At 41.4% G+C, this 22,967-nt stretch overlaps 1 long non-coding RNA gene across 1 annotated transcript in view; it reads right to left on the reverse strand.

Annotated features, from left to right (window-relative positions):
- LOC148162773 (uncharacterized) overlaps positions 1 to 22,967 on the reverse strand; it is a 146,420-nt gene that overhangs the window by 92,534 nt on the left and 30,919 nt on the right. The window contains exon 3 of the long non-coding RNA XR_015766459.1: positions 2,346 to 2,497. This is a non-coding gene — a long non-coding RNA (uncharacterized LOC148162773). The remainder of the gene's footprint in view (positions 1 to 2,345; positions 2,498 to 22,967) is intronic.

Consider the following 22,967-nt stretch of genomic DNA (forward strand, 5'->3'; position numbering starts at 1 on the left):
GAGTCAAGCCTGGGAGCTTGATCTGTTCTCTCCCCCTACAGAGCCTGCAGCCCCCACCTAACAAAAACTACAAAAAAAAAAAAAAAATAGCCCCCTTACCTCCTGGAAGGACCACTCTCCAGTGCAACTTCATGCTCCACAGCCCAGCCCCACCACCCCACTGTATCCCTGGATAGGGGTCAGGGCCAGACTTCACCTTGGATCCCATTTTTACCCAGCCCCATCCCTCTTCTGCCCTGCTTACTCAATTTCTGAGAGGTTTCTTCTCTGAAGAGCTAACCCTCAACAGATCACAGGAATCCCAGTCCTTGGCTCAAACTCTGCCTCTAGGGAGCCCAACATAAGACAGAGAGTTTGGGCTTGAAGAAATGATTTTATTTCCTGACCAAGTATCTGGATTCCTGCTGTAGATGATCAGCATGGACACAATGATTGGAGTTACTCATTTTAGGCTACTACCTGTTGAGGAGGTTGTTCCCCATGAGCCTTCAGGCTGGCCTGCACTATAGCTGGATTGCACTATATCCAAGAAGTAAGGTTGATCTTTGGGTCTGTGTGTCTAAGCATCCCCATGTCTGCAAAGGGCTGTGGATGCTGGTGATGAACACAAATCGCCCTTCTCTGTTGCACACTTGAAGGAATGCCAAAGGCCAGGCTGAAGAGTCCAGCATCATCATAGCCGTCTAAAGTGAATAATTGCAATCACTGTCTCCGCCCGTCATTTACAGCAGGAATGGCTCCCAGGGCAAGATGAAACCTGTGGCAAGGGGCTGGGAGTTCTTAAAAGAAAAGGGGGACAAAGATTCTGTACAGTGTGGAATATTCCTCAACACCATGGACAGTCTGAACTCTACTCTTTTATTTATTTCTTCCCCCTCTCTGAAAAGCACTTCCTCCTTATTACAGCTTCTCTAAATCCTGAGCACACTTCACCTGATGTGTTCTATGTCCTCCATGCTCTACGTCATCCCAACACTCCTTGCCACAGAAATCTCTCGGCTCCCCCACTTTATACAACTCTTGCTGTCTATACCACCCTCTTAGCATATATTCTCATGCACTGTTCCTGATATCTTTATGTCCCTTCTCTCCAACTGATTTAAAAGTCCTTGAGGATAAGGTCTATACCCTATACAGAATCTTCCTAGATGTTATGCACGTTACAGGATACTAAGTAAATATTTATTAATGACGTTCATTGCTGGGCCTGCAAAATGATATGTTTTAATGTGGATAACAGGATTTTGTGAGATCTGCTAATTAAGATCTTCTCCTGCCCTAGGAGATTACCAAATGATTTCAGGGATTGAAGAGAAGTTTAATGTTTTATTGAAAGCAGAGATAGTAAATTTCAGTTCAGAGGGCTCAGTTCTTACAAGTAGCCCCCTGCTCTGGCCCCAGGTGCAAGAGAGGATGATCTGGTTTGGCAGCCTTTATTCACAAAAGATATAAGAGGGAACTCTAAGACCCCAAAGCAGGGCTGTTGTGGGGGGCGGCGGGGGGCGCGGAATAGGAATGCAGAGTTTGTAAGGAGAGGACAACCTCTTCCATTAACATCCTTTTTTGATTGGTTTCTGTCTCAAAAACTGTGCTCTAAATTCAAGAGACTTGTTTTTGAAGTTTTTGTGTAACCAAGAGTTGGTGACAATGGTACTTTGTTCCCATCCCAGTTGGATGTCCTCTGAAACACCAGAATGGCCAGTCTGCCCCAGTGCTATTAAAGCACAGGGGAGAACTAATACGGTAGAGAGGAGCCAAGGACTCTCTTGGAGGTACACGAGATACTAGTTAGTGTACTAGAGGTACGCGAGATACTAGCTGCCTATGCCTTTAGGCTCAAGAGTTAGGACCACAGAGGATAGACTCCAGCCTTGGTTGGCCAACAGAGTGCTGCCTGTTTCAGATGAATGTTTCGTGTAACTACCAACTAGACATCAACAAATGTGGCAGCCAGGCCCTGAAAGGGACTATTATTACCTAGAAAAGCTCCTTGGGATTGGGTCCCTTATCAGCAGGATGGGAAGGGGCCTTTGCCTTCCCACCCCAAGTGGGCAAATTGCAAAAGCAATTACAAGTAGTTTCCCCTTATCCATGGGGAATATGTTCCAAGACCCCCAGTGGATGCCTAAAACTGCAGATAGTACCAAACCCACTATATACTATGTTTTTTCCTATACATACATATATATGGTAAATTTTAATTTATAAATTAGGCATAGGAAGAAATTAACAACAGCAACTAATAATAAAATAGAACAATTATAACAATATGCTGTAATAAAAATTAAGTGAATGTGCTCTCTCTCTCTCTCTCTCTCTCAAAATATCTTTGGTACTCTACTCACCCTTCTTCTTGGGATGGTGTGAGATGATCAACTGCCCACGTGATGAGATGAAGTGAGGCGAATGACGTAGGTGCTGTGACATAGCGTTAGGCTGCTCCTGACCTTCTGACCGGATGTCAGGAGGATCACCTGCTTCTGGATCGCAGTTGACCCTGGGTAATGGAAACCACAGACGAGCAAAACAGTGGATAAGGGGAGACTACTGCATGAAACAGAAAGCAGACAAAAACCTCACCAAGTCACTGACGTGGGGCTGTCTCCATCCCAACACTGGGGAAGCAAGCTTGGAAGAGGGCGGGGGGAGGTGGAGGGAACATTCTGACTTGAACATGAGATTGGAGTTTGAGGTTAAGATAATTAAAACATAATAATCAGGACTGGTTACATAATGTTCAAGGCGTGGTGCAAAATGAAAACATGAGGCTCCTCATCCTAGAAACAAGAAAATTCATCCTTGAAGATACTCAAATATAAAGCTTTTTCCTTTCATTCATGGTCTCTCAACATGTCAGCGAGGTTTTTCTATTCTTGCCCAATGTCACTCTCCCTCAGGCACAGGGATACACACAGGCCACATGTGGACCCTTGCAGGCTTCAGGGGCCCCAAGGGGGGGCATGCTGGACTTGCACCGGACAGCTCCGATTCCCTTCCCACAAACCGCTAGATCCCCAAAGATGTTGCAGCCTCGGCGCTAGGATGCACTAGGCCCCTGAATGAGGCGTGGTGAGAGGCTCCCTCCAGCTGTTTGCCCACCCAACACAGCATGATGCTGCTAACCCAGGCAGGGACCACCCCAGCTGTGCCCATGCAGAGACTGTGGGGGTGCCGACTCCACAAGGCCCCCAGTGGGGACAGGGGGCAGCAGAAGTCACTGGGTGGAGGTAGGGAGGGGAGTGCATGCATGGGCCTGGGACCCTAAGGGGTAGAGGAGTGGTCAGCTATAAACCTGTCCCAGGGAAGTAGCAGAAGGAGATCCACGTGGGCCTGAGGCTCCAAGCCCCCAGAGCCCGCTCCACTGCTCCATCAGACTTCATTTACAAAGCACAAGTCCAAAGAGAACATTGTTAAGAATTTCAAGATGGCAGCTGGAGAGTGTTAGGCTCCAAGCCCCGGGCCCTTGTGAGAATGTGGCCCTGGATGGCTTCACTGGGCCCTGCACACAGCCTGTGAAGCTGGCCTAGACAGTAATTGAAATAAGATTTTGTTAATTCTAAACCTGACGGAAAACGTACTGACTAGGCCTGAAATGTTGTTAAAGGAATCTGTTAGCCAGAAGGAAATGTTGGTTTAATGTTGGTAGCTTTGGGGGAAAAAAAATTCCTATTTATATGTCAAGGAGCTAAGACTCCTCAGGCACATCAGTGACACTCACATTTCCGCCCAGCAGATTTTAACGTGCAGTCATTCCATGCTTCCCCTTCCTTCACCTCCTTTCCCACCTTGTCGCCAAGCTCTGCTATTTTCTCTTCTGAACTGTCTCTGTAGTTCTTTCTGCCCCACTGCTGCATGTTAGATTAGATTAGCCCTGGAACAGGCCACCAGATACCAGAACCTTCCCCAACCTGCCTACATTCCATTGCCAGACAGATCTGTGCCCCAGCAGTTAACTTCAGCTCCTGCCCCTGCCCCTTACTAGATTTTTTACTCTAATGAAGTTACTTAGCCTTTTTGTTCCTTATGTTACTCATCCTATAAGCTTGTTTAAGGATTAAATAAGGTAATGGGTATAGACTGTAATTTATCCTCCTCTTTGCAAATCTAGGCAGGCCAGGCTTCTCTCTGCCAGGCTATAAGGAATGGGTCATTCTATAATTTAGTATAATTCAGCAATTTTCCTAAAGTGCAGATTGCCTGGACCTAATAGATAGTTTCCCCAGCAGCACTGCCTGCTAAGATTCAGTCTCATCCCTCTTATATGGGAATATAATGTTTACCCATCAAGAAGGCTTTGGGCTGGGGCCCAGAAGTGCTGTAACAGGCCAGAGAAGGACCTTAAAAGGACAAGAACAGAGAAGCCCAAGAGATAGATAAAATCAGAACTGTACCCAATGAAAGACTTTCATAATGGCCAAGGACACATAAGGCAAGGCACAACTATTTTGTAGATATATATGATGTACTTTGTAATATATAAAAAAAAATCTGAGTGCAGTACAGAGCTACTCTTATAAGATAGGTTTCCTCTTTTTGTTTCCTAAAGTGTCCAATAGAAAATTTTATTTAAAGGACATTCTTAACACATTCAAGCATGTACACCATGGACACTCAATAAATGTTAGAAGGCAGAATATTTTAACACATGAATTTGGAATCACAGACAGTTATTAAAAAACAACAACAAAAACCGGAAGTCATTAAATCGGTGCTCTTTTAAGAGTTTGAAGGACACTTGTGAAGTAGTTCAGGCCTGTCATTCTGTGGAAGTGGTTATAAGGGTCAGTGAGGATAAGTAACATGCCGAAACTACATAATGAGAGAAGCAGTTATAACCGAGTCTGCTGCCTACCGTGTATACCTTTTACTGGACATGGTACATGTTCATTACCCCCGAAAAGTGTGTCAGTTGATGCAGACACTACTTAACATGATTGTTGAATTTATACATTCATTTTATATATAGTTGACCCTTAAACAACACAGGGGTTAAGGGTGTCAACCTCACGTGCAGTCTAAAAGCCTAGGTGGCTCAGTCGGTTAAGCATCTGCTTTTGGCTCAGGTCACAATCCCAGGGTCCTGGGATGGAGCCCAGCATCGGGCTCTCTGCTCAGTGGGGAGCCTGCTTCTCCCTCTCCCACTCCCCCTCTCGCTGTCTCTCTCTGTCAAATAAATAAATAAAATCTTAAAAAAAAGTCCATGTATAAGTTTTGACTCCCCAAAAACTTCACTACTAATAGCCTACTACTGACCAGAGCCTTACTGATAATATAAACATTCAATTAACACATATTTTGTATGTTATATATATATATTATATACTGTCTTCTTATAATAAAGTAAGCTAGAGAAAAGAAAATGTTATTAAGAAAATTATAAGGAAGAAAAAATATATTTACAGCACTGTACAGTATTTATTGAAAAAGTTTGCATGTAAGTGGACCCATGCAGTTCAAACCCTTGTTGTTCAAGGATCAACTGTATATCTCTTAGAGATGTGGATGTTTTTTATTATATATATATATATATATATACACACACACACATAGTCTTCACATGTGTCCTTCATATTTTTTTTACATCATATATATCAATTGCAAAGAAATAAAAATGTTTTATCTCTGGGAAACTTGGGTGGCACAACAGGTTAAGTGACTGAATCTTGATTTCAGCTCAGGTCATGATCTCAGGGTCATGAGATCGAGCCCCACATCAGGCTCCGTGCTCAGTGCAGAGTCCGCTTGAGATTCTCTCTCCCTCTGCTCCTCCTGCTCGTGCTCTCTCTCTCTCAAATAAATAAATAACTCTTCTTAAAAAATCTAAAAAAAATTCTATCTCGATATTGTAAGAATGCATATACTACATATACAATATATAGAATAATATAGATGTACCTGTTCATGAAATTCCTATGACTTCATTTACTTACAGCACTTCACAGGGCACCTTGCACATACGATATACTTGGTAAATTTAAGAAGTTCATACATTAAAGTTAACCCTCTTTCACAGATTTACTGCTTAGAGGAACACCAAAGAAGTAGCAGAGGTCTCTCCAGTGTCCACATGAGCCCCACCCCACCTCCGTATGCCTGATAAAAAAATGGAAATCCAGGGCCCCTGAATGGGGTCTGTCACTGTCATGTGGCTTGTGAGTGGTAGGACGAGAGCTAGAGCTACCGGTTTCCTCACTTCAAGCACAATTTACCATTTGGAACTTTTTACTCCAAAGATATCCTTGGTTATCTTTTCTTAGGAAAGCATTATCTTTCCCAACTAGATTGTAATCTCCCTGAGAGCAGAGATAAAGTCTTTTATCCTTTGTACACCTGCTTCCCCCAACAACACATCTACAATAATTTGCCGATGTTACTAATTAAGAAAGAGGGTAGGAGGCTTGGAGGACATGATGGTTTTAAAAAACTTCCATAAAAATATGGAGGCTAATTCTCTCCTTGAATACGGGCAGCCATAGTGACTCACTTCTAATGTTCTATGACCATAACAATAATGCAGCAGAAATGTGCCTTCTGAGGCTGGGTTAGGAAAGGGGATATGGCTTTTGCTTGGCTCTCATTCTCAAGACACATGCCTCACCAATACGTAAGACCATAAATCTCATCTAAGGGTTGAGAACACCTCTAGAAAGGTTAATGGTACCATTACCCCCATTTGGAAATGAGGAAACTGAGCTATAGAAACAGTGAGCTCTCTAAGGTCACACAACAGATCAGGAATTGAATCCAGTTATAACTCACTCTTTATTACATATATACTTCTCTAATTTTGATCTCAAGCCACCCAATTAAGTTCTCTGATGCTCAGTCATTTGTAAAGTAAAGTGGTTATGAATAATCTGCCTGCATCATGGGATTCTCGTAAAGACCAAAGACGAAAGTAGGCAAAGTTATGCATTATAAACTAATCTATATTTAGCACTTAGATTCAGCTAAATTTATAATCGTGCTTGTAAAAAATGCTTTTGAATTAATAAATATGTAGTCTGTTATTATTTCTGACCTATTTCTTACAAAACCCATAAAAACAAATTAATTTCAAAGATCTATGTGCTGTGTTTAAATGAATTTGGAGGAAAATGCTGTTTCTTGAAGCATTTTGAAAAAGCATCCTTAGTTTCTGATGAAGCCTTTAATTATTCAAACCCGCTATAAGCAAGAAATAACTCAGAACAGTAATTTCCAAAATTCCATCTTTGGAGACCTGGGAGTTCTTCCCCTGGAGCTGTTCTCTCTCTCTCCACATTGTACATCGACTGCAGGAGGAAATGGTAACACACGTGTATTTGTTTCTGGGGAGAGAGCCGATAGCTTTTATCAGAGTCTCAAGAATTCAAGACTCATCAAAGGTCCTAGAACATAAAAAGAAATGGAAGAGATGTGAAATGTCATCTTCTCCAATCATCCATCTGAAAATGGTGGACCACCTTCAGAAATAGTGTGTGCCCTCTCCCCAGACGGCCAGTTCCGTCCCTAGGGGCTTCAGACATGCCGAAAGAAATCCTTCTCCTGTATCTTCATGCACCCTTGGGCTGAAGTCCCTGCACCTTCCTGCAACAACACTTGGTCCATATTTTACCACTTGGCATTAACCACAAAGCCAAACTCTTGTCCTCATCTCACCCTTAAAATATTTGAAGGCGGGGAGCCTGGGTGGCTCAGTTGGTTACGCGACTGCCTTCGGCTCAGGTCATGATCCTGGAGTCCTGGGATCGAGTCCCACATCAGGCTCCCTGCTCGGCGGGGAGTCTGCTTCTCCCTCTGACCCTCTTCCCTCTCGTGCTCTCTGGCTCTCATTCTCTCTCTCTCGAATAAATAAATAAAATCTTTAAAAAAAATATTTGAAGGCAAGTATCCTGTTCTCTTCTCTTCTTAATGCCTCTAACTTTCTCAAGAGGGGTCTCACAGGAGGACAACATATTCTGAGTATTGCCAAGTCAACAAGGAGAAGACTATCCTCGTCGCCCCCATTGGCCCCATGCGTGTATTAATACAACCTCTAATTTAATTTGCTCTAACAAATCTATGGATATGAACATGGCATTCTAGCATTCTGGGTATTAAAATATGACATCTCCCCAGACTCCTCACTACCTAGATACTAAATAAATAAATAAGAAAATGAACAAAACTTAAAAGAGCTTGAGGATTTAGAGTCAGCAAAGAGGGCTCTAAGGAAATGGCCATTTTATTTTCACATCCCCCAAGTAAAAAAAAAAAAAAAAGGAATAGATAGAAGGATAATTTGGAAGGCTGGAAGAAGAGAAGTGAATATTTGTATAGGAACCAAATAAGAAAAAAACGTCCCAGGACTCATTTAGACATTTCCTAATTTTTAAAAAGGAATTTCCACCTTTACCCCCCCCACACACACACATACTCCACACATACACATTCACCTTAACACCACCACCATCATTTCCGTAATAGAAAACAATACTGAAGAATTTAAATGTATCTGTTTTTGTGAGTTAAAACAATGTTTTAGCTGGGAAATAAGGAACAAAACACTGACACAGTTTGTGGACAACAAATAATAAAAATATTATGCCTTTTTAAAACTCTTAAATAGGGGCGCCTGGGTGGCTCAGTCGTTAAGCGTCTGCCTTCAGCTCAGGTCATGGTCCCAGGGTCCTGGGATCGAGCCCCGCATCGGGATCCTGCTCAGCAGGAAGCCTGCTTCTCCCTCACCCACTCCCCCTGCTTGTGTTCCCTCTCTCGCTGTGTCTCTCTCTCTGTCAAATAAATAAATAAAATCTTTAAAAAAATAATAAAATAAAATTAAAAATAAAAAAAACTCTTAAATAAAACTTCTGGCAATAAATAAGACTGTCTCCTAGAAAAAAATTAAAAATTAGTACAGTCCCAAGGTTTCTTTCAAGTGCATCTCAATCAAACTGTTCTACCTTCTTTGTCCTTCTTAGGTGAACGTCCCCCCACCCCTGTCTTCCATTTCTCTGGCATTACAACAATTTAAGGACTATGTCAAGTTCGTGACCTCCTCCTGCTCCATGTAATTCTGTGTTCTGTGCTTTTACCCACAAGCAAAAACGGATTTGTGAGCATCGTTTGCCTTTGACATCATTTTACTAATAAATTAAATTGTTTAGTTGGCCCTGTTCCCAAAAGTATATTCCACACCAGAATCTCATTGTTATAGCTCAGGGACAGGGGGGTGTGGAGGATGTCACAGTGCTCTGTGGCTGTGGCCACCTATGACCCCAGCAAAGAGGTTGGTGGCACCAAGACATTTGCAGCAGCTGCCAACTGGCCACGAGTCCTGACAACCAACTCATATGATATAAGTTTTGTGCTTCTAATTTAATTTATTTTGAATATTGTCATGTGGTGAAAAATTCAAAAGATACAAAAGGACCCAGATTCCCCATCTTAGAAGTAACCAATGTTCTGTGCTTCCTCACAGATACATTTTGTGCATTTACAAGAGAATATATATTTTTTACACAAACAGTAGCATTGTGTACACAGTCTCTTGTACCTTCCTTTAATGCGTTTAACTGTTGGATATCTATGTCTTGAAATAGGAAAGCAGTAGAGGGTGGTATCCTGAAAACCATTTAGAGACAGTATTTGAAGGAGGAGGGGGTGCTCAGCTGTGTGAAATGCTTAAGTAAGATGAGGATTGAGAATTGACCACTGGGTTTGGTGAAAAAAAAGAGGCCATTTATGACTTTGGCAAGAACTGTGACTAGGGAATGGTGGGGATGGTATCTAATGAAATGGACTCGAGAGAGAATGGAGGAAAGGTTACATACATTATGTAATCTTGGGAAGAGATTTTGCAGGTCCCTTATCAGTTGACTGAGAGTTCTTCCAAAGGGATTATCTTGGATGGGCCTAACTCTTCAATTAAGCCTGCAGAGAAAGGTTAGGTCCTCCCTGAGCAAGAGATGCTCTCCTGAGGCTTTGAAGAAGCAAACCATTTTATGAAGCAAACCATTATGCATGCTACAGCTACCAGAAATGAATTCTGTGTGCGTTTGGAAGAGGACTCCATGCCTCAGATGAGAACGCAGCCCAGCCAACATCTTGGCTGGTTGCGGCATCGTAAGACCCAAGGAATGGACTTGCCTAACGTGTTGATTGGCCTCCTGACCCTCAGAGATGGTGCAATACCAAAGAGGTGTTGTTTTGAGCCACTAAGACTGTGATAATTTGTTATTACAGCATACAAATCTGAAACAGAGAGGGAAAGAGGCAAGGAAGTGAAGGGTATAGATGAAGACTGATTATAATGAAGGATTACAGAAACTAAGCTGAGTGAGGAGGGAAGTAAGAACATGAGGAAGGTAAGCATGAGCATCGGTATATTTAGTGTTTGAATATTAGCTGAGTGTCGAAAATGTGCTATGTGCCATGCTAAGGGAAAGCCTGCTAAACATGATATTGCGGCAACTCTTAAATGGCCCGAACAGCAGGCTCCACGTGGCTGTGATGTCCGGCAACCCAGTGTGGTTTGGAGCCGCAAAAGATGGGGGGAGGGGGGGAGTGTGGTTTCCCGAGAGACGCAGGTCCCATCCCATGACACTGGCCAGAATGTTAACAGGTTTGCTGGGCCTCATCGAAGGGCCCTCAACTCAGATCCTAGAGCCACATGAAAGCCTAACTATTTGACTCGACGCTCCCACCCTGAGGACCAATTTGTATCAGCTCCCGGAGAGGAAGCATCCCTTGCAAAGGCCCTGAGGAAGGAGGTTGGAGGGCACTTGGAAAAAACTGCTGGAATGCAGAGACCCAGGGAAAGAGAGGTGTCAGACAGAGCTGGAAAGGTAATCTACATATTTGGGGCAAAGCAGACTCCCCTACATCATAGGCTAGGACAGGGCAAGAATAGTGTTCTGAAACCCTTAATTAAGAGATGAGGCTTCAAAGTGATTTAAATGACACCAAATGCTAAAAAGTGCTCTCAAGTTGAAATGAATCACTGGCTCCATTGTGCACTTGTTCTTCCCCCCCTGAGCCGAGCTATTCCCACTGCAACTATCTTCAATAATCTTAAGTGGCGTCAGAATGTTCAAAACAAAATTATATTTAATTCAAACAGTAAAGCTAGCCCACTACAGCTCTTAGGAGAAAGAGTAGAGAGCGACAGATGGAAAAAAAAAAAAAAAATCAGAGGCTGTCACAATACCAAGAGGTTAGAAATCGTTTGCTCAAATCTTTAGTTAATAAATGCATAATGAAGTTTCCGATCTTACCACTGCAATTGTTTGTGTCCTGTAATGTGGGATTTTACTGTCATTTCATAATGTCATTTTATAACGGAAATGATGCAGAACAGGCAGGGTACTTTAGGAAATCGTATTTTCCTTAGTTGTACCAAAGTATCGTCTTTTGTTAAACTCTTGCTGTTGTCTTTCGAGAGCTATCCCTTGCACAAGTATAAAAAAGAGTCCATTTAGTGCTTGTTTCCTACCGTTGGCTGGTCTTCGCTGTCTATAGAACACATGATTACAAGGGAACCAGCAAGAACAAAATAGGAAAGACATTCAAGTAAGAAAAAAAGTAATTGGGTAGCTGCAAGATGGGTCTGCTCTAAGGTATTGTTTCTAAGCAATCAAGAGAACTCAAGTAACTTATCAACACTAACATTAAGTACAATGATCATTTTGGAGGATTTTCTATGATACCTAACCTTTGTGTCTGTTGTTATCTTTAAACATTAACACAAGACTTAGAGGGAGGCTTTCTGACAAGGGCAATCCCAGCCTCATTCTCAAAGCATGTTCTTCTCTTGGCTTCCAAGACAGCCCCTCTCTGAAGTTTTCTCCTACTTCTCGGTCTCCTTTGCCAGCTTGTCTTGCCCTCCCAGACCCAAAAGGCCCAGACTTTCTGCCTACACTCTGTGCGGGGTTGAGCTTGTCTGGTCCTGCAGCTTCAATACGCACTTTATCTGGACAAAAGCCTCGAGCTCTGACCTCTCCTCTGAGCGCCAAACCAAATTGCCAGCATGGTTTTTTTTAATTTAAATTAAATTTAACTTATGCTTCTGCTGATCTCTTTCCAAGACTTCCTCTTGCATTTAAAAGGAAATGCAAACATCTCGAGTGGCCTCCACTGTGCTCCCATCACCCCCCACCCCCCTCCCCTGCCCGCTCCCCACCCCCTCCACCCCCAACCCCCAGCTGCACTGGCCTTCCTGCGTAGTTCCTGTCCCAGCCTAAGGAAGCACCACAGGCTGTGGCATTTCCTCACGCTGGGAAGTGCTTGTTGCTGATCTTCCCCAGGCTGGCGCCTTATTCCACCTCTCTGCTCAAGTATCCCTTCTGCAAAGAGTCCCTGAACACCCCATCTAGAATAGATCCTCCTACTCACACCCACCCACACTCTCCCTTCCCTTGCTTTATTTCTCCACAAAACTTTGTACTACTTCAAAATATTTTCTTACTTGTTATCGTCTATCCACTATAATGTAAGCTCCCTGTGGCACTGACTTTGTATTATTCAGTGCAATATCTTCCAGGCCTAAAATAATACCTGACATAATAAGTATTTGTTATATAGCATTATTATTTTAGAGATAAGAAACTAAAGCTTGAGGTGTGTATTAGTTTTCTACTTCTGCTGTAACTAATTATCACAAACTTAGTGGCTTCACACAACAACATTTCTTGGCAGGGTTGTGTTCCTTCTGGAGGGAGGCTTCAAGGGAGGATCCATGGCCTCACCCTTTCCAGCCTCTAGAGCGGTTTGTATTCCTTGGCTCACAGCCCGATTCTCCATCTTCAAAGCTCATCATTCCAAAGTCCAGTTCTATTGACACATGTCCTTTTTCTGACCCTGAGTCCTCCTATGTATCCTCTTAAAAGGACTCTTGTGATAACATTGTGCCTTCCCGGATGATCCAGAATAATCTCTCCATCTCAAAGTTTTTAATTTAATTATATCGGTAATGAAAAATCCCTTTTGCTATGTAAGGTAACATATTTACACATTCCAGGGATTAGAACATGGACAGCACTGGGGAAGCGGTGGGCATTTTTCTGTCTACCACGTGATGTTTAAGTAACTCTTTCAAGTTCAGTTACATAGCAAGTGGCAAAGCTGAGTTTTTAACTTAAGCTTTTTTGACTTCTATGGTCTGTGCTGTCTTTGAAGCCAAGACATACCACCAACCATCCAGTGCCGGCAAAGCCCAGAAGGAGGGCTCAGCCAGAAGTGGTTCCAAGACTCCAAGAAGGAAATCCCAGTATTGTAGTAATGGTGGCAACATCAGTGCTCTCTCAGGTTCTCTTCTCCATCAAGGTATCTTTACAATATGTAACAAGCCATTCCTATCACTCCAGAAGAGTTTAATGTAAAGAGTCTGTTCTAAATGTACAAGTGCTACACACTGATAAATATGTCGCAAGCTTTGCTGAAGAGAATTACTTGTACGATTCTGAACTATACTAAAGAATAATAATAATACCGATCAGACCTACCATTTTCTGAGCACTGTTATTTCCTAGATAACTTCACATGTTCATTATCTCCTTTAATTCTTACTACAACCACTAATGATAGGTATTATCATTTTTGTTGATAAAGAAATTGATGTTTATAGGTATGGAGTGAATTACCATACAGCTCCAAGTGTAAAGAGGGATTCAAAGACTCATTTGCCTGCCTCCAAAGTTCATACTCTTCCAAAAACCCAGAAACCTTCAAGGGCAAAGGAGAGATTTCCTGCTGAGCTATCAATAGCCAGAGGGGAGAAATTGAAATGGAGGGCACTAGTAGATTTCTTTCTGGAATTTTTTCTTGGGAACTTCAAAGACTAGATAGTGGCTTGTGAGGATTTTAATTTAGAATCCTCTACCCCTTGTGGGTTAGCATAGTGCCCAGAGAATTATAAATACCTAATAAATATTGGTGAAGGTTACTGAATAAATTTAGATGCAAATTTGCAACCTTTTTCAGAGGATGAGCTATTGTTCATTTCTTCTATGAGATCACATGGAATTTAATTGGGAGAAGAGAATATAACCCCAGATAGTATGCTAATAGCAGGATTCCTAAACAGAACCGGGAAGGGATGCTTATCATTGCAGTGCTCCACGCCCTGATGGGAATGACAGTTTTCAAAGAATGAGTCGGAGGGTGGTAACCACCAGTGTACATATCTACCAGGTAAAGCTTTGAAATCCTTTAACTCTTACCAGTTTATCCTCTGAACCTCTCCCCACCCCTCTTTATTCATTTATTTACGCACTGAGCTAGCATACACGGAACCCCTACAATGAGACTGCCTCTGTGCCGAATTATAGGGATATAAAGATAATTAGGAATCAGTCCCTGACCTAAAGAGGGTAAAAACAGTAATAGGAGAAAGAGATATAAAATAAGTGCACTAAAGTATTACAGGGGCTATATCCACTAACCACGCATAGTGAGAAGCTCAAAATGTGGATTGATAAATTTTCCCCAGTGAGAGGTAAATGTGGGATCAGGAAAAGCTTCAGACAAAGGAAGCTTTTTTTTTTTTTAAGAAAGGGAGAGAGAGAGAGAGAGTAGAGCATGCAAGTGGGGGTGGGGGGCAGAGGGAGTGAGACAGAGAGAATATTAAGCAGGCTCCACGCCCAGCACAGAGCCGTGCCCGGGCTCAATCTCACGATCTTGAGATCACGACCTAAGATCATAACCTGAGCCAAAAATCAAGAGTCAGAAGCTTAACCAACTGAGCCACCCAGGCAACCCAGACAAAGGAAACTTTTAAGGAGTGTAGGTGCTCCTACATTTAGAGGAAAAGTTAGGACTTTCGTGAGGGAAAAGGATGTTTCTGGATAGAAGGAATAATGTGAGCAAAGATGCAGCGATATTGAGCCATTGTGTTTTATAGAAGCTAAAAACTAAAGGTTGGTTTAGTGGCTCCTTTTCATTGTGAAACTGGCCATCAGACAGAAACATAACTCAGTGTAACACAGCAAGTCCTCATGAGTGCCTTCCAGCCTGCCATCTGCACTTGTCTGGACGTAGCTGCAGGCAGCTCTGCCAAATTCCCCAGGCTGTGCCTGCTTCTAGACCAGCACACAGCAGGATATGCCGCAGTGGACAGGGGGGTCCACTTCCTACACCAGGCCACGGAAGAGACGAAGCTCCCCACTCCTGCTTTTTTACCCTCCCAGGGCTTCCTCCACACCCCGCCTCCATTTCTTCTCCTCAGTGGGACCTTCCACGCAGTGAATGTGTACCTAGCTGCCAGCTCTCATGTGAGCCAATAGAACTAATTGAAGAAGTGGTGGAAAAACAAGCAGAGATTTGATCCATCATTAAGCTAAAATAAAACAGAGAGTCTGGGAGTTTTGTGTATGTCTCTTTCCTGTGTTCAGAAACTCTAGAGATGAGAAAGTGAGGTAAGTAATTAAGGGAAAAGTTTTAGTCCTTGAACCTTCCATACTTTTCCCCATCTTGTATTAATTTGTACCCATCACTTAATCTACACAATAGGGAAATCTCCTATGAAAGATCATGTTAGCAGATGATTAAAATTTTGACTTGATATAATTTTACATCTGCACTGCAAGCTTATCCAGGGATAAGTATCTTGGAAACACAGTATTTCCAAATCTAAATGTCAAGGCAAGTTCAAAAATAGCCCACTGGAGTGTTTCCCTTAAGCAAAGCAAATCCCCCTCCAAGTCCAACATGGGCAAAGTTTAAAACAAGGGTGAATAACTCTACAATAAAGTCCAAAATATTGGCAGGCCCATAAAAGATTTAGGACTGGTCACATATTATGAAAGACTATTTTTATCACTTTCCTCCCAGACAACGGGACTTGCTACATTTGCAAACAGCTATCCTGGAGAGTCATCAAAAAGTAAATATCATGAGTAAAGACCTCCAAAAATAAAAGTATGGATTCAAAAATACTAATCTAAAAAGAAAGTATTTCACCACCACCCACATTTACAGTTTTCTTTTCTTTTTCAACTCTCAAACTTTTATATATCTCTAAGAATCATGTTTTCACTTCACCTTAGATATCATCAGCTCTGTTCCTTAGAGTCAGAAAGGATCCAAAGTATCACTTAATCCCATCCTTTCATTTCACACATGACCAACTTGACAAATTGTATGGAGCACCTGGTGCTACCTAAGAAGCAATGTACCAGGAGAGACACGAATATGAAAAATGCATGATTCCTCAAAGCATTTAACAAAAACAATTTCACTTATGCCTTAAAGAAGTTTTCTGTTTATTTGAGGAGACTGATACTGTATACATGCAGAGAAGGATAATTGCAAAAAGATTAATTCAAACGAGGTGCAATCCATAGACAGAAGGAAGTTATTTGGGCTGGTGAAATGTTGGAAGTAAATAGGTTGTGAGCTAAATTTGAAGAAGGGATAGAGTTTCACTAGAAATAAGCACAGTAAAAAGTTGTTTTCCATAGATGGAAGTGTTGGTAAAGATTCATTAATAGTAAAAACCATGCGTGTCCCAGGAATTCTACAATGCAATTTGATAGAAGCAATGAAGAAAGTATCCAAAGTTGGAAAAGCACAGAATTAGGCTAGGTGGAGAAGTCTAATTGCTTTTTCACCATTTTTTACAACATTTTGTATTAAATAGAATTTTTGATTGGAAAAAGGAAAGAGAATAGGGATTATATATATAAAAGCACTGGAGTCAGAAACTGACTGAGTGGCCAAGGGTCCTACATCAAGATTAGGGCCTCCTAATGTTGAGAGTTTAGCAATAAGGATGCTCCTAGCTGCAAGAAGCAGAGGACCTCAATTTCAACAAATCAGTCGATTTAATATCTCATGTGAGAAAGAAGTCCAGAGGTAGGTTCTTCCAGGATTTGTTTCTCAAATTTGTCAGAAAACCTTGTTTTTTCCATTTTTCTCTTTTGTGCCATCCTTGCCATGTGGGGTTGGATCTCCCTTCATGTCATAAGGTGGCCTATGTGGCTCTTGCCATCACTGCATGTACCACAGCATCCAGTATAAGAAGAGAGATGACTTCATCCCTGGGCCTCCTTTTAAGAAGGAGAAGATCCATCCCCTGAGCTGTCCAGCTGTCTTCCCATTTGGCTTGACCCACATCATATAATCATTCCTAAACCAATCTCTGAAAGGGAATGGGATTGCCAAAAGCAACCAAGATTTTACCCTTGATCATCAAAGGGGGGGGGGGAAGTGAACATCTAAACAAAGTCAGGGCTTTGCTAGGAAGGAGAAAAAAGAGGTTGGCTTTTGAGCAAGCAACTCATACCCTAAGTGACCACAGCTATTCCCTAAACCCTGTTTTGCGGAACTGTTAAAGTAAAGGCCCTCCCTCCCTATTCAGAACAATGGCTCATGCACAAAGGCTGGAGAAGATGAAGGCTGGGGGGTTCCTCCAGGCAAAAGCAGGCCTCATATAATAAACAATGGTTTGGAGCTGGAGCCAGGGTGCCTTCACATCCTAGTCAAATCGCTAGGCGGTCAGGTGCATGAGGAGAGAAGCAGAGGGAGGAAGCAGTTCAAGGTGCCAAGAAAAGGTTGGAAGAATTTAAAGAAGACATTTGGAGAAAAAGTAGGATCTTCTCAGCCCTCTTGGTGTTGGGCAGGATTGCCCCATCACCTCATTAACCAGTCTTAAACACTCAGAGGGTAGGTCCTTTCCAACTACGTGCCTCTTGCCCATAATATAATGCTCAATACATATATTTAAAGATGTCTCAAATTAATTTATTATTTTCTCCATTACTTTATTTCATACTATGATGTCAGAATTCTTAATACCTCAGTAAAGGTAATGTTTTGGTTAAGGTAACTGCTGCATCCTGCGTCAAGGGCATACAATCCGGGCACCCAAATCAATTTTCATAATCATCTGTTGCTACATTGTCATTTTCGTAAGGAAATGATGATGATGTTTTGTGAAACCACATTTTTTTCCCCACTGTTTTCTACCTTATGATAAGAGAGAACACAAAAACAGAATGAGTCACTCTTTCCCCACCGCTTCCCTTTCACTTTCCTTCCTGTTTTCCCATTGGAGGCTGCATGTAAGGTCAGCGACGGACCTATTAGATTCTCAAATCACACATAAATAAAAGTATTGAGGAGATGTTTTGTCCTTCATTCAACAAATATTTATTCCAGACACTGTGCCAGAGAATAAAAACTCCACTAGAGAATGAAAATGCAAGCCATCTTCAAAGTGCCCTCATGGGGACACCTGGGTGGCTCAGTTGGTTAAGCAGCCGGTTCTTCATTTCATCTCAGGTCATGATCTCAGGGTCTTGGGATCAAGCCCTACGTTGGGCTCCGTGCTCAGCAGGGAGTCTGAGGATCCTCTCTCTCTCTCTCTCTCTCTCTCTCTCTCTCTCTCTCCCCCCCCGCCCCTCCCATGACTCCCACTTCCTCTCTAAACTAAATAAATCTTTAAAAAAAAGTGGCTTCATGAAGAAGCCACTGAAAATTATATTTTTTAACAAAAAAGTAAACTCAATTTTTAAAGTTTTTTAATGTATGTTTTTTGTAATCATAAAACCAAAAAAGAGAACTAACTCTTTTCATAGCCTGAAGTTTTAGATCCTTGAGACTAATTCTTTCAGATTACAGTAACCCAAAGTGAGTCCCCAGGTTAGGGTCAGCCAGTAATAAATTTTCACCAGTCTAAGACGCAATAAGAGAAATAAGTACAATGTAGTGAATTTGGTATACAACTTAAATCTACTCAATTTTTTTGTGTGTGTCTGTCATTAACAAAACAAAAAACTGACAACCCTATGTTGGTGCCCCCTCATACGTTTTTGGTTTTTCGCCCATGAAAGAAAACTTAAGTTCAATAAACTACTGGACTATAGTTGTCCTGTTTCACTAGACACTGAAAATAGCCAGAAAAAGGAAAATAAGCTAAGCAAAAACACAGGAAACACAAGAGAGAAATCAGAGAGTTAGAGGAAATTCCAGTGGTCTAGGAGAAAGTGTGGAGGTGGGAAAAGAGCTAAATTTTACTAGCAAATATAGCATTTATTCCCCGCAAGTTTGGAATAATTTATTTTAAGAGAGACACAGTATATCTTTCTTTTAGATTTTTCATACCAAATGTCTAGGTCACACATCTGTATTTTTAGGAGACTCATTTTGGGGCCTGAAATACAAGTCGGAGGGATAAATTCCCTTTCTTTATGAGATGTGTCTTCTGTACAACTGGCTATCAGGGAAAGTTTTTTACCCTGTGAATCTTTATTCTCCCAATTTTTTAATGCTGAAAAACCTCCCCCAGTCGATGTGTTCACAAGTCTGACAAGGAAGGAATTGTTCTGGCCTGTGGAATGCAGCAGAATTGCAGGGTATTTGCTGGGAATTTCACCTTATAATTCACGTTTCCTTTGCGTGATTTTTTTTCAGCATTGTTCTTGTTCTCCGTCCTACAGTCCATCTACTCGCAAGAGCTTGGTCCTCATTTGTTCCTTGAGTGGTTGTATTCTGCCAGCCACAGGCACATAAACTCCTTGAGATCAGTTCTTTCGTCTTCTGTTCGTATCCTTGCCCGGCACCCAGGCCCACAGACTCATTCAAGTCTGTTTACCTTCTTCTTCCCACAGTGCGCAATAAAGAAGATGACCTTAGCTCCATAATCCTCATCCCTGATTTACAGACTGAGGTTAAACCATCAGTGGTTTCAATTTCAATCCTATCAATCAATTGTGTTTGGGCAGGATATCTCAAAGTTAAACATCATAAAACTAGATTTAATGGTAACTTATTGCTATATAAATGGATATATCCTTTTCATATTTCACTTTCCATTTATGTTGGATCATACTACAAATTAAGTCCGTCTGCCTCTAGCATCTGCATGGTATGTTTAGTTAGAGACAAGAAGAATAGAAATTAGAAGGGTAGATCTGAGGACAGGTTAGAAAATGACAAACAGATTTTCAAATTAGACTTTGCCTTTAAAGAGCAGACATGTGTGCTTTGTAAAATCCATGAAACGTGTTTGTTTCCTTATAAATAATGAAAGAAGAGGATAAAATTTAAAGCTGCATATGTACGTTTTAGAAATGTTAATTTTTATCAGATAAGAAAATATTTTCAGAGTATATCATTATTTTATTTTCTTCTCAATAATTTTTTATAAAGATTTATTTTAGAGAGAGAGAGGGCAGGAGGGAGAAACAGAGGGAGAGAGAGAATCCTTTTTTTTTTTTTAAAGATTTTATTTATTTATTTGACAGAGAGAGACAACAGTGAGAGAGGGAACACAAACAGAGGGAGTGGGAGAGGGAGAAGCAGGCTTCCTGCAGAGCAGGGAGCCCGATGAGGGGCTCGATCCCAGGACCCTGGGATCATGACCTGAGCCGAAGGCAGACGTTTAATGACTGAGCCACCCAGCCACCCCAGGAGAGAGAGAATCTTAAGCAGACTCTGCACGGAGCTTGGAGCCCCATGCTGGGCTGGATCCAATGACCCTGAGATCACGACCTGAGCCAAAACCAAGAGTCGGGCACTGAACCTACTGCACCACCCAGGCAACCCTCAATAATTATTTTTAACATACAAATAACTTATAAACCTATTTCACCATCAATGGTTTAAAAATTGCATAAGTATTTTTAGTAAAACACACAACCCTCTCCTTATTCCTATTCTGCTTTTTTTAATTGCCCTACCTAAAAATAACTACAATAATAGTTGTGTGTATTCTTTCCCTACAGGCTATATTTTAAGCAGCTAACAATGAACCCAAATTCTTAATAACTCAGAGCACATGTCAGAATGATACATAAATAAAGCATAGAGGCTTGCCTTGAAAAAAATAGCAATATCACTACTTCTTAAGATTAGTAGTAACTACCATCTAGTGAGTACTTACCATATAGCAGGCACTACGCTAAAAATTTCACACATACACATTCATACGTACATAACAGACATATCTGTTTATTCTTCATAATGATACTACCTTTTGGTGCTTTTAATGTCCCCATATTACAGACAAGGAAATGAGACTTACTGAATGGAGATACTTGGTTAGTAAGAGGCAAAGCAAGGAATGAAATCCAGGTCTGTCTATCTAACTCTGAAATCCATAGGCAATTGCCTGGATAATTATAAAACATGGAGGCACACTGGAAGCCCTGTAACTCATAATCACTCAACGCAAATGGTACTCAACACTAACAGTCTTACTACAAATTCTCTGGTGAGAAGACACTCTCACTCTTTGCCAAGACCATTTCATACTTCCTCAATGCTTGGCACACAGGAGCCTCTCTCAATAAATATATGTTTAATATTAATAGTAGTAGTGGTAATAGTGAACACTTAGATAACACCACACTCCAAGCACTTTTCTAAACTTCATATATTTTTTGTTGTCAATTTTAAGTTCAATTAATTAACATACAGTGTATTATTAGTTTCAGAGGTAGAGTTCAATGATTCATCAGTTGCATATAATACCCGGTGCTCATTACATCACGTGCCCTCCTTAATGCCCATCACCTAGTTGTTTCATATATCTTAACTCATTTAAATCTCACAACAAACTTATGAGGCAGTTACTGTTGCTATCCCCATTTTACAGATGAAGAAACTGAGGCACAAATAGGTTAGAAAAAGTGTTTTGGGTCATACAAGTAGTAAGTGACAGAATAGACTTCAAGCCCAGGAAGTCTTATTCCAGAGTCCCATAACCTATAGCCTAAATAAATAGATGAATGAATGAACCAGAATGATTTCTGTCAACATAAATCAAATTGTATCATTGCCTTGGTTTAAACCCCTTGGGGACTCCCCATTGGGTGTATAATTAAAATACTAACTTCTTCGCCCAGCCTGTGAAGTCTTGCATGATCTCCTACTTCATCTTTTGCCTCACATTTTATGCCCCTCACTCTCTTCAGTCAGATACAGCAGATTTCATTAAGGACTTTCTTTCCAACTCAGGCACTTCACACATGCTGTTTCTCCTCTCTGAAAGCTCTTCCCCATACTCTTAACTGGCTAATTCCTACTCATCATTCAAGACTCCACTGAAATGTAACTTCCTGTGAGAGGTTTCTCCAATATGTCAACATAACACAGATGTCCACTTTTGTTATATAATCCAATAGCATTCAAAACAATTTCAAGTTGTGTGTATGTGTGTGTGTCTAGATCTGATTGTCTTTCTCTTTTGACAGCCTGTAAGTCTGATGAGGGCAGATACTATGATTCTTTTTTCTTTCTTTTTTTTTTTAAAGATTTTATTGATTCATTTGAGAGAGAGAGAGGGAGAGAAATCATGAGCAGGGGTAGAGGCAGAAGGAGAAGCAGACTCCCGCTGAGCCAGGAGACTGGTGTGGGGCTCTATCCCAGGACCCAGAGATCATGACCTGAGCTGAAGGCCGATGCTTAACCGAGACACCCAGGCACCCCTGATTCTTTTTTTTCTATTAATGGCCTATACTAGGTACTTGATAAAGGTTGTTGGAAGTAAGAATGAGTTAATGAGTGAATGAATGAATGAACAGCGCAATCAAGAGCATTAGGCACAATGAAATCTCATAATATTGTATATGCATGTGTATGATTGCCGATTGCCAAATATATCTTGCCAAGCACTAACTTAAAAACCAAGACATGTGTTTGAGGAGCTATGATTGAATATGGTTATCTAGTCAAGGATATAATGAAAACAAAGGCAGATCTAACTCCTCTTTTCTAACTCATGATACGAAATATGGTAACTATAGTTTTTATCTGTTAAACCTGTTTGGTAACAGCATGCTCCCTCTTCTTTGAGGAAGATCACCTGCATATGGCAACACTGCCACAGGTGGGAGCAGAGAACCATGTGAAACCAATCAGGGTCTCCCATACCTCTAGCAACAGTAATTCACTCAGAGATGAGCACAAGGTCCCCCATGGGCCAATCAGAGTCCTCCATGTGCCTGTTAAGTTGTTCAAATAAGGTGCGTTTCCTCTTTGTCTTTGGAGTCACAGATATGGGAAGA

Source organism: Eumetopias jubatus, unplaced genomic scaffold (assembly GCF_037043125.1).
Source record: "Eumetopias jubatus isolate StellerSeaLion01/CBP00866 unplaced genomic scaffold, mEumJub1_p1.0 scaffold_12, whole genome shotgun sequence".
NCBI lineage: Eukaryota > Metazoa > Chordata > Mammalia > Carnivora > Otariidae > Eumetopias > Eumetopias jubatus.